Source organism: Cibotium barometz, chromosome 3 (genome assembly GCF_041138505.1).
Source record: "Cibotium barometz isolate CiBa-2024 chromosome 3, ASM4113850v1, whole genome shotgun sequence".
Taxonomy (NCBI): domain Eukaryota; kingdom Viridiplantae; phylum Streptophyta; class Polypodiopsida; order Cyatheales; family Cibotiaceae; genus Cibotium; species Cibotium barometz.
Window position 1 is genome coordinate 45166368 of NC_141048.1, and position 16375 is coordinate 45182742.

General features: G+C 35.6%; 1 protein-coding gene across 2 annotated transcripts in view; it reads right to left on the bottom strand.

Annotated features, from left to right (window-relative positions):
- LOC147640128 (pentatricopeptide repeat-containing protein At2g03380, mitochondrial-like) overlaps positions 1–16375 on the bottom strand; it is an 85049-nt gene that overhangs the window by 39089 nt on the left and 29585 nt on the right. The gene's annotated exons all lie outside the window — the stretch shown is intronic.

Genomic DNA, 16375 nt, shown 5'->3' on the forward strand with positions numbered 1-16375 from the left:
TATGTTGAGAGGGATGAGATAAAAATAGCATACCTACATTAAATTTAGATTTCCTAATTAAAAATGATATACCTCTATTAAAGAATTTACATAGAAGAAAAAGAAAGAAAAGAAAAGAAAATTATATTAATTTCTACATAAGCATATCATACAGACCATCTGATATGTCAATATCAAGATAAATATGTGATCTAGAAAAAGCATCCTACTCGTCAACTAGTAGATCTATGATGCCAAGCATAAAAAACAAGTATATGCCTTTTATGTTTATTTTGGTTTGGATGAGAGCTCCTCCGTCATGATAGATTGTTCACTTGCCTTCTTTCCAAGTTGCTTTGGCTAATTTTACATTCTTTTGATTGAGTTTCATTGGGGTTAATTCCATTGCCATCCATATCTTTTTGCCTTTAAGTGTTTCAAAACCCCAATTTTATTGACTTCGATATGATGAATGATTATTACATGATAACCTATAGTCATAAAATCTAGCAAATACTAGTTTCCTATCAATCACTTATACGACTTCATGTAGTTGAATATCTAAGTATCCCTCCTTAGCTCCATCCACGTACCATCCTTCAAGTAAACTGCCCACTTGAATCTAAAGGACCTTTTACTTCCTGAATTCATTTTCCTCAAATTTAGTTGACTTCTATTTTGATGTGTTATCTTGGATCTTCCTTGACCCCCATTTCAAGGTCTTTTTACTTCCTCAATTCATTTTCCTTGACTTTGGTTGTGACTTCTATTGTGATGTGTTATCTTTTAACCCCCATCTTAATGCTACTCACTCACAGTCTCGTGTAAATCTTGCTTCTCTCTTCTTTCACCTTTGCAACAATTATGTGGGGTCTGAACTAGAGTGCCTAGATTGTTTCAAAACAGTTTCCAATAACTCTTGTGTATGCTGCTAACCAACCCTACTTCACTCCTAGGATTAGGAGAGGTGTTGCTAGTGCTCTTAGGACTAGAGAAGCCATTTTCCTAAGATCTTACTCAAATGAGGATATGCCACATTTGGAGCCAATTCTAGAGGGCTTGATGTTATTGAGCTGAATCTCAACAAGGTAAAATGACTGACCTATTGTACACGAAGGATGACATTAACAAATAGTTGACTGATCATGGGTTCCTTGCACACATGCAAGCAGTAATACTGCAAAATCATGAGGGAGCTCCAATCGACAACATAAGAGAAATAGACACTTACACTCCTATGATGCCCAACTTTAGGCCCACACCTCAATATGTGCCTAAACTTAGAAGGGGAAGAGGACAAGGAAGATGGATATTACCCCTCAGTAGTCAGGCCAGTTCAAAGGCCAAAACCAGGCGATCTCTCAGGATCAACCCCAATTAAGAATGGTTGTAGAGATAGGCAGGGGGTTGCAAAGGACCCAACTCCATAACTTTCCACAAGAACCCTAACTAAGAATAGTTGCAGAAATAGGTGCGGGTTTGTAAGGGAGTTAGGAAGCCACATAACATTACTAGATTGATGCAAAGATTTATGGGCAATGGAGATCCAATCCTACGCACATAATATATTTGTAAGGGAGTTAGGAAGCCACATAACATTACTAGATTGATGCAAAGATTTATGGGCAATGGAGATCCAATCCTACGCACATAATATATTTGAGGTCCAATCCAAGATATATAAATATTTGAGTCGACTTGTGAAACTTGTGGGCCAATAGATGACATGGCAAAAAAATTATTCTTTTTCCCCAAGTTAGATGGAAAGGCTCATCAATGGTATTGAACATTAAAGCTTGAGGATAAGATCTATTTTACTCAGCTTAAATATGTGTTCCTTCGAAGTTTTGCATGGAGTGGTGGGGCTGCACACTTCTAAGTTTCTAGTCGGCATAACTCTAGAGCTCAAGAAAAGCAAGTAAACAACATAACCATCGACGAGCTAAGCACGACCATATTAGAAAAGATTGTAAACAAGATGAGCATTAAAAAAAGCAAGTAAACAACATAACCATCCATGAGCTAAGCACGACCATATTAGAAAAGAAAGTAAACAACACAAGCATCAAGAAAAGCAAGTAAACAACATGAGCATCCATGACCATATTAGAAATGTTAAAGCTAAAAGAAAGGAGAGAACCACCAAGCAATGCATATCTCTACCCCCGCAGAGAGCTAATCTAGTGTTCAATATACAGACATGATATTAGCTGTTAGGTTGCATTGCAAGCTAGTGAAATGCCCTTTAAAATGCAGCAGAACCACATATATTTACATAATATTTCCAAATTCTAATGGTAGATTTACAGGCATAGAAGATGATTGTTTGCAAATGATTCGAACACTACAATTTGAACCACCTCGATACAAGTATGCATGCCATCAAAAATAGTCAGACAAGAGTAGATGTATGCTTCGCCTTCCACACCAAGATTTGTGTGAAAATTAAATGCATGTACTTGCCACTATAAGGTATGTGTGGAAAAAGAGCTAATAGGAGATGTACCATCTACTAATGTGCTTATGATGAGAGTAGGGGTATATGTTGCAAAATCCCAAACTAGTTCGTCTATAGAGCTTATGAATTGTCTTTGGACAGGCCATGGCTCATGCCTCTAGAAATAGTTAAGAAGAAAATGCTATCATTCTGGATCTAATGATACCTTGAGAAAGACTCTAACAGATGCCCAACAACGGTTGAGATACATTGAAGCCAATTAAGTACATCATGAATTCTCCAAGCACTAGGGAGGAGTTAAATCAAGTTGCTTCCACCATATGAAAGAAACAAGTAATGAGTAAGCAAGAATTGAAAACTAAACCTCAACTTGGCAGATCTAAAAGAAGATGTAGAAAGAAGGCTTTGGTGCAAAAGCTAAAAAATCTATGGCTTAGAAGGATGATGAAGTTGATGAGAATCTTGACCTAAGACAACTTCAAGACCATTTCAAGACCTATAGTTTTGTGATGAGATGCTCTAAGAGGAGAAGAAGGGACATCTTATGGTGGACCTACAAAAGTCAATAAAATAAACATTTGAGAGCTTAGTAAGTATCCCATTGCCAAGGACTTGACACTAGAAGAAAGGCAAGAGTTGGTAACGTTGTTGAAATTGTTCAAAGATTCCTTTGCTTGGAAATACACAAAGATGAAGAGACTACCATGTCAAGAGGTACAACGTACCATTCCCATTGTTGAACGATCATGCATGTCCAAGCAAAAGGCCTACTAAATGAATACAAAATATTAAAGGAGGAAATTGAAACATGCTATGAATGTAGTGGTAATTAGGCATCTCCAATTAACCACAGAGAGACGGGTGGACAAACTGTAACATCCCTCCTATCTGGGATAGCAAACTGCCCTCACTTGTGTCATATCAACTGGGCTATGTTTGAAAGTAAGATTGAATGAGGTCGGGATAGTCACGAAAAAAAAACCGCTCAAGCATCCATCTAAGAACTCACAAATAGAGTCAACCTATTCTTGAGGTGTTGGGATGTTGTGGTTGTTGAGAATGCTTATCTTATTATTGTAATGTCATTGAAATTATATGTTAAAAACAGTTTTAACACTCTCAAGACATGTGAATCTTTATACTTTATACGTAGACAAAATGTCAAGTTCTGAATTTAAAATGAAATATTAAAGAAGGAGAGAAATAACAACTAAAGTTAGAATTTAGGAGTTGTTATTACAACAGTACTTCAACATAATTCATAAAAAAACTTGACATCATAAAAATAAAATATAAATTGATTATTGATAACAAAGTTGAAGAAATTTACCTTGAGTTGAAAAGTTATTTGCTATTAAAGAAAAATGGAATTTAAAATGGATTAAAAGAAATAATAGCTATAACAAGTTCAATAATGCTGAAAAAGAGCTCCATTTTGTTCAAATAAATATGTTAGGGAGCTACACTCTGCCATGAGTCACAGGAGTTCCAAAGGTGGATAAGGGTTGTGAGGAGATGTGCGAGTCATAATGCTATAGACACAAAAAATTTGGGAGTCAAACTTATAAATTTTTAGAATAGAAAATCTATATGGATCTAGACTTTTTGTTGGTGTAGTGTTTTACAACTATTTTTTTTCTCTCATTTGGGAGGTGTTTAATTGGATGTTAGATTGTAAATAACAATAAACAAAATTGACTTTCAATACATCCAAAATTTAAGCACAATATAAACATGAAGATAATGAATGACTAGCAGCAATTCTAATAATTTTAATTGATAAAATGAAAACATGGATGTAACTATTCCATGATAACTCTCTCTTATAAATGAAAATAACACAGTTCTGGTCATAAACGAGTTAATGTCAAATGAAATTACGAGGGGCCATATGACATTGCTAAGGAAAAATTTCTAAACTAGGAATGTCTGAATAAAATTTCCAAACAAGGGCTTATAGTAGCCAACAAGGATTTCATGTGAACCCACATTTGTATAAGCCACGAGAATAAGCAAGGATCAAATCCTTAATTGCATGAGTTATTCTATGCTTTATTGATATTGTCTTATAGGTCTCTCTAACTAAAATCCTCACACACCAAAAATAAATTAGTGCTCGAGTGCTTGAGTACCTTGGGGAATAATGTTGCTTGAGTCTAGCATATATATGTATATAACTAAGCTATGAAGTATCTTTGAATGACTCCTCTTTAAATGACTCCAACCTTGCATTTGAAAAATTTAAACTAAGACTATAAATATAATTTCAACTTGTAAACTTAAACCCAATTAAGGTTATTTATTTATGAATTCTTCTAAACCTAACTAAGGCTATATGAAACTATGACCTTAAAAGAAATAAAACCTATACTACTATGGTCTAAAATTTTATGCATAAATATTTAAGCATGTGCATATATCTATAAGAAACTATGGTTTCTGTATAATTTTAATTAAGTCTATGCACACTTTCTACTAATTTGTATAAGGACAAAGTTTCAATTTCCCAATACAAAAGAAATTTGGAAGGATTCAAAAGGGAAAGTTTGCAAAAGGATTCTATAAACTTCAATGTTTAAGTCCATGAGCTTGGAAATCTTAAACATTTGTAAATCCTCTTAGAAGGTATAAAAAAAGATTTAAAGCTTTTGTAAGCCTCATAAGAATAAAGACTTTAGCTTTAAAACTAAGCTTTAATCAAAGCTTAACGAAAGCTTTGTTTAAAAAACTTCACAGCCTGCACGAACAGTCTGCCCACGGCGGGCAGTGGTTTTTTTAAAAAGTCTAAAAATTAAAGCTTGAAAAAAAAGCTTATTACAAAGCTTTCTTTAAACAAGCCTCTCCATGGCTAGAGTCCACAGCCCGCGTGCTGCACGCTAAAAAAGTTCATGCTTCTCTTCAAACTTGATTAAAGATTTAATCTGTATAATCTCAATTTGACTTATGGGTAATCTACCACCATCGATTATGGATTTTGAGCACACCAAATGCTTAGCTATTTTGAGGATAGGCTTTGATCTCCTCAATTTGCTATTTCCATCCATACTAATAAATTATGGAGAGAATTAAAATTCAAAAAGGTGGTTTTGCAAGAAGAAGAAGGATGGTTTTGGTTTCCCAGAGGTGGTTTTTGATCAAAAGTTGACATTCAACCATAGCCCTGCATCTAAATTTTCATCCAATGGCTCACAAAATTCCCATAACCCTCCAAGCTTTTGTCCATGGGTTCTTGAATTTTCATCCAATGGCTCACAAAATTCCCATAACCCTCCAAGCTTTTGTCCATGGGTTCTTGAGTCTTTGACTACTTTATCATTTGGATTTGGATTTTAGTAAGTTTCCCTCTATTTTTCAAATCCAAGTACCCCTATGCTTGGATACTACCTTAAATACTTTTTGAAGAATAATACAAAACTCACATAAATATCAAGAGCTAAACCATAGAATTAAATTCAAATTGACAAGATTGAGTATAAATCAAAATGAAAACAAGAGATAGAATAGACATAACCTTGAACACAGTATTGGGTGCAATCTCTCTCCCCAAGAAGTGTCGGCCTCCTCCCCCTTCCTGGGTCTTTATTCATAAAAATAGCTCACATGCCAAAAATAGTTGCACGCTTATGCATGGGCTTGCCCTTTAAAAAAATAGGAGTTGCTTTTACCAAAAGCTTAGATAAATCCTTCCTATCTAAACTTCTAAAGAAAATATACATAAAAACCCCAAGGGCTACTTCATGTGCAACAAAATTAATAAGTCCACGTCCATGTATAACAGAATTGGGCAGCCAACAATAATACAAAATATCTCGTAATAAATATCACAGCCAAAATTACCAAAATCATTGGTGTTAACCCATTCCTAGGGTTAACAAGATCTACTGCCATTATCTTACAACAAGGAGTCAAGGTAGATACACCAAAGGATCATACATTAAAGATATGAAGCAATGGTGTCCAAAGATACAACTTGGACGGGCGTCCGTAATGGTGTAACAGAGTATTTATGGCAATTCCCGCTTCAAGAACGTGTAGTAGCAAGTTAGGATGAAGTCCTAAGTGATGTACTTCATAGATATATTATGAGAGTATAGCATTAGGTCTCTTATGAGCCTAAAATGCCCGGTTGGCCACAGTTTGAGTGTGAACACTCATGGCCATGTATATAAGCGAATATCTCTCATAATACAACAGACTCTCCCATTATGCAATTGAGTCTTGTTCTTGCTAATCTCTCTCCCTAATGCATAGTGAGTGTGTGTGAGTGAAGTGAGGTGAGAAGGAGGGACGAGTACCTGTAGTGCAACGCGGCGGTGTGACAACGCTCAACGGGAGGCACGATGGAATTGCTTCTCAAGGAGTTGTAAAGCTTGGAGACCTCAAGGGTTATAAGCTTGGCCATTGGAAAGATCCTCACGACAGTTGCAGTTCACCAAGTAATCTCTTGTTGGATGTGTTTCAAGAGAGGTTAGAGTGAGCCTTAACATTTTTGGCGTTATTGTGCCAGGGAGCCATTCCTTGGCTTTTTCCATCGTTTTTCCTCTAATTTACGCATTACCCATTGCCTATTATCCTGATTAATGGTTTCCCATGAAAAAGATGTGGATTTGTGTGTGATTTGGTGTAGAATGGCTCTCTTTTTTATTTTTTTAAAAGAAAATTTTTGCTTAATTTTTAGTTTAATTTGTTATTATTGTGTTTTTTCATATTCTAGGGCTTGCATATAGTTTGTATTAGGCTCAGTTTGCATCCATTGCATTAAACAATGCAATAGAATGTAATTCTTAGTGAATGTTAGCTTTCTTTAATATTAAACATAGAACTAAAATCATTAATTTTAGCTTAATTGTGTGTTTTTTGTTTGAATTGTTTGTGTCAGAGTGTTAGGAAGCATTAGGAGTAGCTTAATATTTCAAAAAAATTCTCAAAACCATGAAAAAATCCTTGAATTCGACTAATTTCTCTTAATGGATTGGTTTTTGTCATTAAGGGTCATTAATCTTGTTCAAGAGGCCAAAATTTTAGAAAATGTGTTAATTATAGTCTAAATTGATCATGTGAGTAGTCGAAATTAGTATTTTTGAGAGTTTTGAGAGCATCTAGATGCATCGAAACACATAATTACATCAATTTCCTTATCAATTGGAGGATTTTTGACTCTCTTTGCTTAATTTTACCTTAAAAGAGGAGACCAAAATTAAGAGTCTAATTAATCTCCTATTTTAAATTAATTTACACATTGATTGATGCACATAAATTAGCATTCCCTTGCTCTATCCAATGATGTGCTCAATCGTGTGAATTAATTAGGGATTAGTGGTTAATTAGAGTCCTTGATTAGTGTAAAAGAGGGAAAGATTAGTGAAAAGATTAATCTTTGATTAATTTTTAATCACTTTACATAACTCATTAAGGCTAATGAGCATTCAATGAGTAGATGCTCATGAGTTGTCAAATTGTCCATTTTGGGGGTCATTTATGAAGGGTGTAAGGGGTGTCATAAAAAGGTTAAGTTTTTTGATTCCCACTTACCTTTTTGGGAAAATGTCCATATCTTCTTAATTTTAAATTCAAAAAAATATCCCCCCAAAAAAGGAAATTCGTATTTTCCACTAGACTATAAAAAAAATCGAATTTAACTTTTCGTGAAGTCTAATTCACTGCGTGAAACCCTAAGGTTTCACGGCATGAAACCCTTCATTCACGCAAAAAAATAAATAAATCGAATTTAACTTTTCCGTGAAATCTGCTTCACAGCGTGAAACCATAAGGTTTCACGGCATGAAACACTTCGTTCACGCCCCCGCCAAAAAAATAAAAAAAACTTGAATTTAACTTTTCCGTGAAGTTTGCTTACGACGTGAAACACTTTGTTCACGCCCCCGTAAAAAAATAAATAAATTGAATTCAACTTTTTCGTAAAGTCCGCTTCACAGTGTGAAACCCTAAGGTTTCACAGCGCGAAACACTTCGTTCACGCTCTCGCAAAAAAAAAATCAAATTAAATTTTTCCGTCAAGTTCACTTCACGACGTAAAACCCTAAGGTTTAATGGGCGTAAAACCCTAAGGTTTCATGACGTGAAACACTTCGTTTATGCCCCCGCAAAAAAAAAAAAGACTCTAGAAAACATCCCTGTTTGGAGGCTTGTATCTCATAAACCGTATATCCGATGAAGGTACTCTAGGACTCATCGGAAAGCTGACATCGAAATCTTCAAATTTGGACGTGGTCGTCCGAAGTCAAAATTGATTGTTTTGGCCTCCAACTAGTAGTCTTGAAATTTGACTCGAAAATCGAGGCAAAAAATAGCCCGAAAGCCACGAAAATTGTAAAAAATAGCGTGAAAACGACGTCAAACCATATTCGGGCTACTTTTTGAGGGTCTAAATGACAAAATCACGAATGACTCAGGGAAACAAAGTTGTAATACTCCAAAAAATTCTACAACTCTATCATACAAAGTTTTTCAAAATTCCTTTAGAACATCCTCAAAAACGTGTTGCGAAATAAGGAAAAAATATTTATTTTATTTTTTTCGTCTTAAGACAGTGATGAAAATTAGGTTTTAGGACCTCCTCTTCCATTTGGGAAGTTACTAGCATGCACTTTTTCTGAAAAATTATCTCTAAGAGGTCATTCATGTGTTTATAGCGCTTAAGCTAATTAAGGCGAACGGACACTCGTTTGACTCAACGAAGAGAACGTCAAGCCTCTTGAGGCTAACGGGCTGTGAGAAAATATAAAAAGCAAAAAAAAAAACGCGTGCTTGCTCATTAAGGATCATTCAGGCAATCAAACATGGCAACGATAGAAGGATTGCCAGGGATCACACAAGGACTGAACCCAATGGTTGACATCTTCGAGCCATTGAGATCTATGCCCCAAATGCACCTCCCAATACCATTGGCCATGCCTATAACAAGTGTGTCATCGGGTTTTACACCCCCTGTCACTTCGATCCCACCGGGCTTTGGCCCTTTACCTAACCTTCCTACCAATCTTATAAATACCAACCCTTTGCAACCCCTAGATGCCCACACCTTGGATATACTAACTAGTCTAGGAAGGGGGGTTATCCAAGGACTAAGTGAGTTCCTACCACAAGTGCACTCACCTACGGTTTCAGTGACTCACATAAACATATGGCCGTACAAATTTTCAAAATCATGGGCAAATACAATGGAGCAACTGATCCTGTTTAATTCATACAAATGTTTGAATAGCGATGCGAGGCCTTTGGAAACCCAAATTGCCCCATCAAGGTACATGCGTTAAACTTATTCTCAGAGGGAAAAGGTAGTCGATGGTTCATCATATTGATGCCGACGATCAAGACTAACTTCAGAACCTTGAAAATAGTCTTTATCCATGGTTTTTCAAGACAAGATGATCGGTGGAGTGCAACAAAAGAACTCTATTCAATTGAGTATAAACCAAACGAAACCATTACAGACTTTATCCTTCGTATAAAACTCTTGGACTCACGATGTGAGTCATGGGAAAAATTAAACAACTCTCAATTGAAGCGATGTTTCATGATGGGCTTAAGGAAAAACAGCTTATACAACTTGATCATTGTATCCAACCCGAAAACATTCGATCAATGTTGTAAAGAAGCAGTATGTTTAAATAATAACATGCTGAAAGATGATCATGTTACGAGATGTTCCTCATCTAAACCAAGTGAAGCAATGGCAAAAGAAAGTTTGATCTCGAATGTCTAAGAGAAGATGAGCTTCTTCAAAACCAAACATCCTTAATGCATCTAGAGGTGAGGAACGAAATGCCTTGTGTTGAGTGCAATCACTACTATCCCAATCCCCATTATGCATAAAAAGCACCTATTTTTCTATATTGCATATATTGTAAAACCTTTAATCATCACGATACTAAAAAGTGTCCTACTTCATCCACAATTGACTCAAAACCTCCATTTCCCGTGTCCCAAACAGAAGTCCAAAGGGTAGAAACTGCTCAAGAAACAGTTAATGAACACTTTAGTGTTTCTATTATCATGGACCTCATAAGGTGGTAGGCTCTGCACAGTTTGGAATACTTCCATGCCCATAGTCATTGACACTTTTATGACCCATGTGTGAACAATGTGGCATTGATCACATGTTCCAAGATTTTGCCCAAGACGAGTTGCTTCAATGCAACTTGTCTCACAAAATACAACTCTTAACATCTTAAGTGTACAAAACGGGAATTGTCCATGATACCCTTGAATGTGCTTACACGCTCACAAGCCAAGGCATGAGAAACGATAAAAAAGAACGCAAAAGACAATACCTCAACATGGGTAGAAGAACATGCTTTAAAGTAGAACCCAAAACAAAAAACAAAACCTTCTAAACCCAAGAAAAACAAGGGACAACAAACTATCGAAACCAAGGTTGAATTAAAGAACAGGGAAAAGGAGCTTGTGGAGGCCATAAACCCAAAAGAGCCATAGGTTCAAAATGATGCAAAAGCATCCACCTCAAAAGCCACCACACAAACCTCAAAACCCATATGTGCGACACAGGATACAAAATCCCAAAAGAGAATTCGATCTCATCGCATGGGCAAACATAAAGAAAACGTGACGATCCAAAGAAAGTTAGAAGATGAAACAAGTTCTAGTACGTCACTAAGTGAGGATGAAACAAGTTCTGACGCTTCAATTAGTGCACCTCATAGACCAATCAAGAAACTAGAACACACCCAACCACCCCAAATTGAAAATCCTGATCATATGACATACGCGGAATGTAAAAAGCAAGCTCAGGAGAGCATGCTTAGCTTGGTTGAGTGTCTTACAGGATCACCGGTTGTGATTGAACCTAATAATGCCAAACCTAAAAAAGCAACCAAAATACAAAACCCAGAGGGGTACCGCTTCCCCTTTCAAGAGGAAGACATACTCTCTGCAGAAGAGTTATTCGAGACAGATTGCACGAATTATGCAATTGAGAAAGCACGTGAGGAATTCAATAATTTCCTTATAAAATTAAAGCAGTCTCTCAAAACCTCATATGGAGGAATGCTCTTCTCTCATGGTGACACCAGCATAACATCAGCACTTACACCTTTAAGGGCTCAACATGAGTTATACCAAAATATAAAGAGCTCCATAGAACAAGACTGTGAGGATTCGTAAGTTTCCAAATAGACCTCTTTTAGAATTGTCAGAGGATCAAGTGTGCCAGTGTACACATTGGGTACTCTTGAAAAAGTTGAGAGCCAAAAAAAGGATGAAAGTGAATGGAAATATGAAACAAAAACGAGATCTGACGCTGAAACAAAAACAAAAACATCCATGGTTCCTCTAGAAGATTCTATCATGATATGGTTGGATTTCCCTACATGAAATGATGTTAAGCGCAAATGCGCGTTGATTAGCGTTGATTAGCCCTTGAGCTAGTCATAACATCATGACAATAGACACTTGGGTATCATTGGGACAGCCTAAACTTATCCCTACAAACAATGGTCTTGCAAGAGGAGCCAATGGATAAAGCATTGAAGTTTCAGGTTATTTTAGCTATGCTACTCAAACAATCAGTGGAGATGTGGAGTTTACATTCCATGTTACCCTAGATTTCCTTGAGTATGATGTCATCTTTGGTGGAACTTGGATTGGTGATTCATTGTATTTAATAGATGAATCCATGCAAACAGTCACCTTGAACACTTTTGCAGGCAATGTACAATTGCTATTACGGGAAGAAGAGACCTTGGAGGAGCTCGAACTGCCAAAAAAGGATGAAAGTGAATGGGAATTCATATGAAACAGAAACGAGATCTGACGTTGAAACTGTTATGACCCATCTTATTTGACGAATGATAATCATGGTCATCTAAATTTATATATTTTTTATGATGCCTATTTCTCATGAACACGTTAGGATTGATTGATGTGATGTCAATTGATTGTTACGACTGACGTGGTTTATGTTTATGAGTTTAGGTGATGAGGTGTGCGAGGGTACCGATTTAGGTGTCGCACGGATGGTGGATTGAGTCATGGCGTGTGGACCGATCTCACAATATTTTGTGGCTGTATTATGGCAATTGATATTATTTTGACATCAGTGTGATGTGTGTGTGTGCACGCATCAATTTATTGTACAGTGTGCTTACGAGCACTAGTTGATTTATTTTGTAATGTGCATATGTGCACAAGTTAGATTATTGTATTAGAAAAATTGTGCAAACCTTAGAAGGTTTGAGGACAAAGGTTAATTGAGGACAAAGGCTAATTAAATGGCAAAGTCCAAATATGGATGTATACTTTATTTTTGGCTTAAAGCCTACTTTTGGGAATATATCAAAAATACCCATGCGAGGAGAAGCCACTCACGTTGGGGGGGGGAAGATTGCACCCAGTCTTGTGTTGCCTTGTGTTGATGGTGATGTATTTCTTTCTCTTGTCTTATGTTTTGTTATGTGTTTTAATTTTCAATTTAATTCAAGTAGTTGTTTTAATATTTGATAAATTTTATGAGTCTTTTGATTATTCTCTTCAAGAAAATTAAAGGTCCGGTTGCAGTGGTATCAGAGCTTTGGTGTAATTTAATTTTCTTGAAGGCGGTCAAAAGAGGTGAAAGAGACTAAAACAGAGGTGATTTTGGTAATTTTCTTGAATTTAAAAGAACACGTTTAGGGATTTTTGTTTATGTACTCTTCAAGAAAATTAAAGGTCCGGTTGCAGTGGTATCAGAGCTTTGGTGTAATTTAATTTTCTTGAAGGCGGTCAAAAGAGGTGAAAGAGACTAAAACAGAGGTGATTTTGGTAATTTTCTTGAATTTAAAAGAACACGTTTAGGGATTTTTGTTTATGTATGGATGAAATAAAGCTTGTTTTTGACCATTGGGTAATCAATCTCCATCAATCTATTGTCCAAAGGGTAAAACTAGGTGGAAAACCATTAGTGGGTTTCCCAAAACCATAAAACCACCTTCCTCTTCACTAATCCTCTTCTTAATTTGTCCGTACGGATTGAAAGAGTAAGCAGAGGAGCATGGAGAGCCATAATTAGAATTGCTAAACCTTCCCTTTGCTCACTTTCTATAATCAAGGGTGGGAGGTGATGGATTTTTACTAATTTCTCTCAATTAGTAAAAGCGCATCTCTCTGTGAGAAAAATGAGTAAAAGCCATATATATATATATATATATATATATAGATAAAATTTCCAATCTCTCTCTCTCCCTCCTTCATACCCAGGCGACAGCGCATTCCTCTCCATCCGACTTCTCTCTCCATTCGTCCCGGCGGGCGCTGCGAATTCAGGGAAGGCCCCAATTTTTCTATTTGCGCTTGTTTAAGCAGAAGCTTAAAAGCTTTGTGAGCTTTTGCCTATAAACCCACATTAAAAATAAAAATTAAAAAAAAATCTCCCTTTTTACTCTTACGCGCTGCGCTGTGTGAATAGCCGTGGGAGAAAAAGAAATTGTAAAGCCTATAAAAGCTTTAATAAGCTTAATTAAAAGTTTATTAACCAGCATAAAAGCTTTATATATATATATATATATATATATATATAAGCTTTTGACTAAGCTTTAAAAGCTTTCAAATAAGCTTAAATGAGATTAGTAAAATGTTTTTACAAAAGAAAATATTTTTTTGACTATTCCCATCATATTTTATGGAAAAGAATCTCATGTGCATATAGTTAGTTTGGATTTCTTCTACAGATTTTTAGAATTTACCTCAAGAGAAATTTTGAGAGTTGTCAAATTCTTGTGAATAATGTTGTTTTCTAAATCCTCATGAAGTCCAAATAATATAAACAGCTTGTTAGTGAAGATATCATTAAAATGTTGCTTTAACTTACGGCTTGTTTTCTAATTTTAAAGAGTACATGGATTATTTCTTGAAAAATTATGCATTTGTGTATTGAGCTAACTTGGCAGGACTCACATCTAGTTCGACGTTCCATATGAGATAAGAAACCCTATCTTTTCTCTTGTTTTAAATTTTTCCTATTCTTTTAATTGTCAAGAAATGGGTGAATATCCGCACCATCGTACTATTCAGGAACAGCTTGACACCAAAGAGGTTAACGTACTCGACACATTAACCAAAGGTGGAGGTATGTGTAAAAAAATTATTTATTGTATACAATTTATTGTTTGCTTTTGTATCTGTTTTCTCAATATTATTTCCTTCTAGACCTAGTTAGAAAACTTTAGCTCCTGAAAAGAATTTTAGATACCGTGACCTAACTAGAAAGATCAAGACAAGATTAGCAAAAGTTATCTTCAAGATCTAGTTGCCCAAATTCAAGTAAAAATGATTGCTAGACATTTCATAGAAGATTAAGACCAATTTGAAGATTCAAGAACCAAGCAAGTTTCTCCAGTCTTTGATTCAAGTTATCAATTGCTTCACCATCGAATTTAGTGATGATGAGAAAAGTAAAGAAATAGCTCTCAAGTGACTAGAAACTAAGCTTAAGTTGTATACCAATCACAATTACAAAGTTTATACCAATTCAAGTAAAGTTTTGTCTAAATTTTCAAGTGTTCTAGTTTAAGATCTATCCAAGTACAAGATTCTTTCTAGACCAAGAATTTCTCTAAGTCAACAACCACAAGATTTAAACCCCTTAAGAACAAGATTTATTCAAGAATTGTAATTATGATTAATTAAAGACTAATCTCTCAATTTTCGTCCATTCAAGTATTTTTAATCTAAGCCAAGATTCATTACTAGTATATCAAGTTCTTGCTATCAACTAGGACGCAATATGTCTATCATTATTCAAGTTCTGATTTCAAGTTTAAGATTAAGTTTAACATCAAGATCCCCTTTAGATTTCATTGTTTACAAGTAAGATTTACAAATTCAAGAATTATAAACCTATTCAAATATTATAATTTTTGAAATTTAGTTAGACAATTACAAGATTAAGATCAAGAACAAATCCCCAGAATTCATCAAGTTATTGACAGTAATGTAAGTGATTATTTTTCAATCTTAAGTTGACAAAAATTTCCATTTCGACCTAATTCATTTTTGGAATAAGACTTGTAGTTTAATTTTGAGGATAGAGAAAAGTTATGTCATAATGAAAGTTTCAGAGGGAATTAGCTACTCCGTCTCAAACTTCTGTTCTTAAGGTAGTGTCGTGTGGAATTAATCTATGGTATGGGACATTAGATTGGTTTTACATGCCTACCCTAGACATATCTATGTCTTCTATCTTTCACCAGCGAGTGTTTGTATGTGGAAGGTACCTCTGTGGTATGGGACACTTAGATCCTTTTCACATACGTTCACTTGTTTGGTTTTATTTTCAGAAATTGTTTGATGTGATGATCTTGTCCTCCACTTGTGCCATGAAGCCATCCACTCATTGATTGTACAACTGAGGACAGTTGATTCCCAACAGGGAGGACTGTTATGACCCATGTTATTTGACGAATGATAATCATGACCCATGTTATGACCCATGTTATTTGACGAATGATAATCATGGTCATCTAAATTTATATATTTTTTATGATGCCTATTTCTCATGAACACGTTAGGATTGATTGATGTGATGTCAATTGATTATTACTACTGACGTGGTTTATGTTTATGAGTTTAGGTGATGAGGTGTGCAAGGGTACCGATTTAGGTGTTGCACAGTGCGAGGGTACCGATTTAGGTGTCGCACGGATGGTGGATTGAGTCATGGCGTGTGGACCGATCTCACAATATTTTGTGGCTGTATTATGGCGATTGATATTATTTTGACATCAGTGTGATGTGTGTGTGTGCACGCGTCAATTTATTGTACAGTGTGCTTACGAGCACTAGTTGATTTATTTTGTAATGTGCATATGTGCACAAGTTAGATTATTGTATTAGAAAAATTGTGCAAACCTTAGAAGGTTTGAGGACAAAGGTTAATTGAGGACAAAGGCTAATTAAATGGCAAAGTCTAAATATGGATGTATA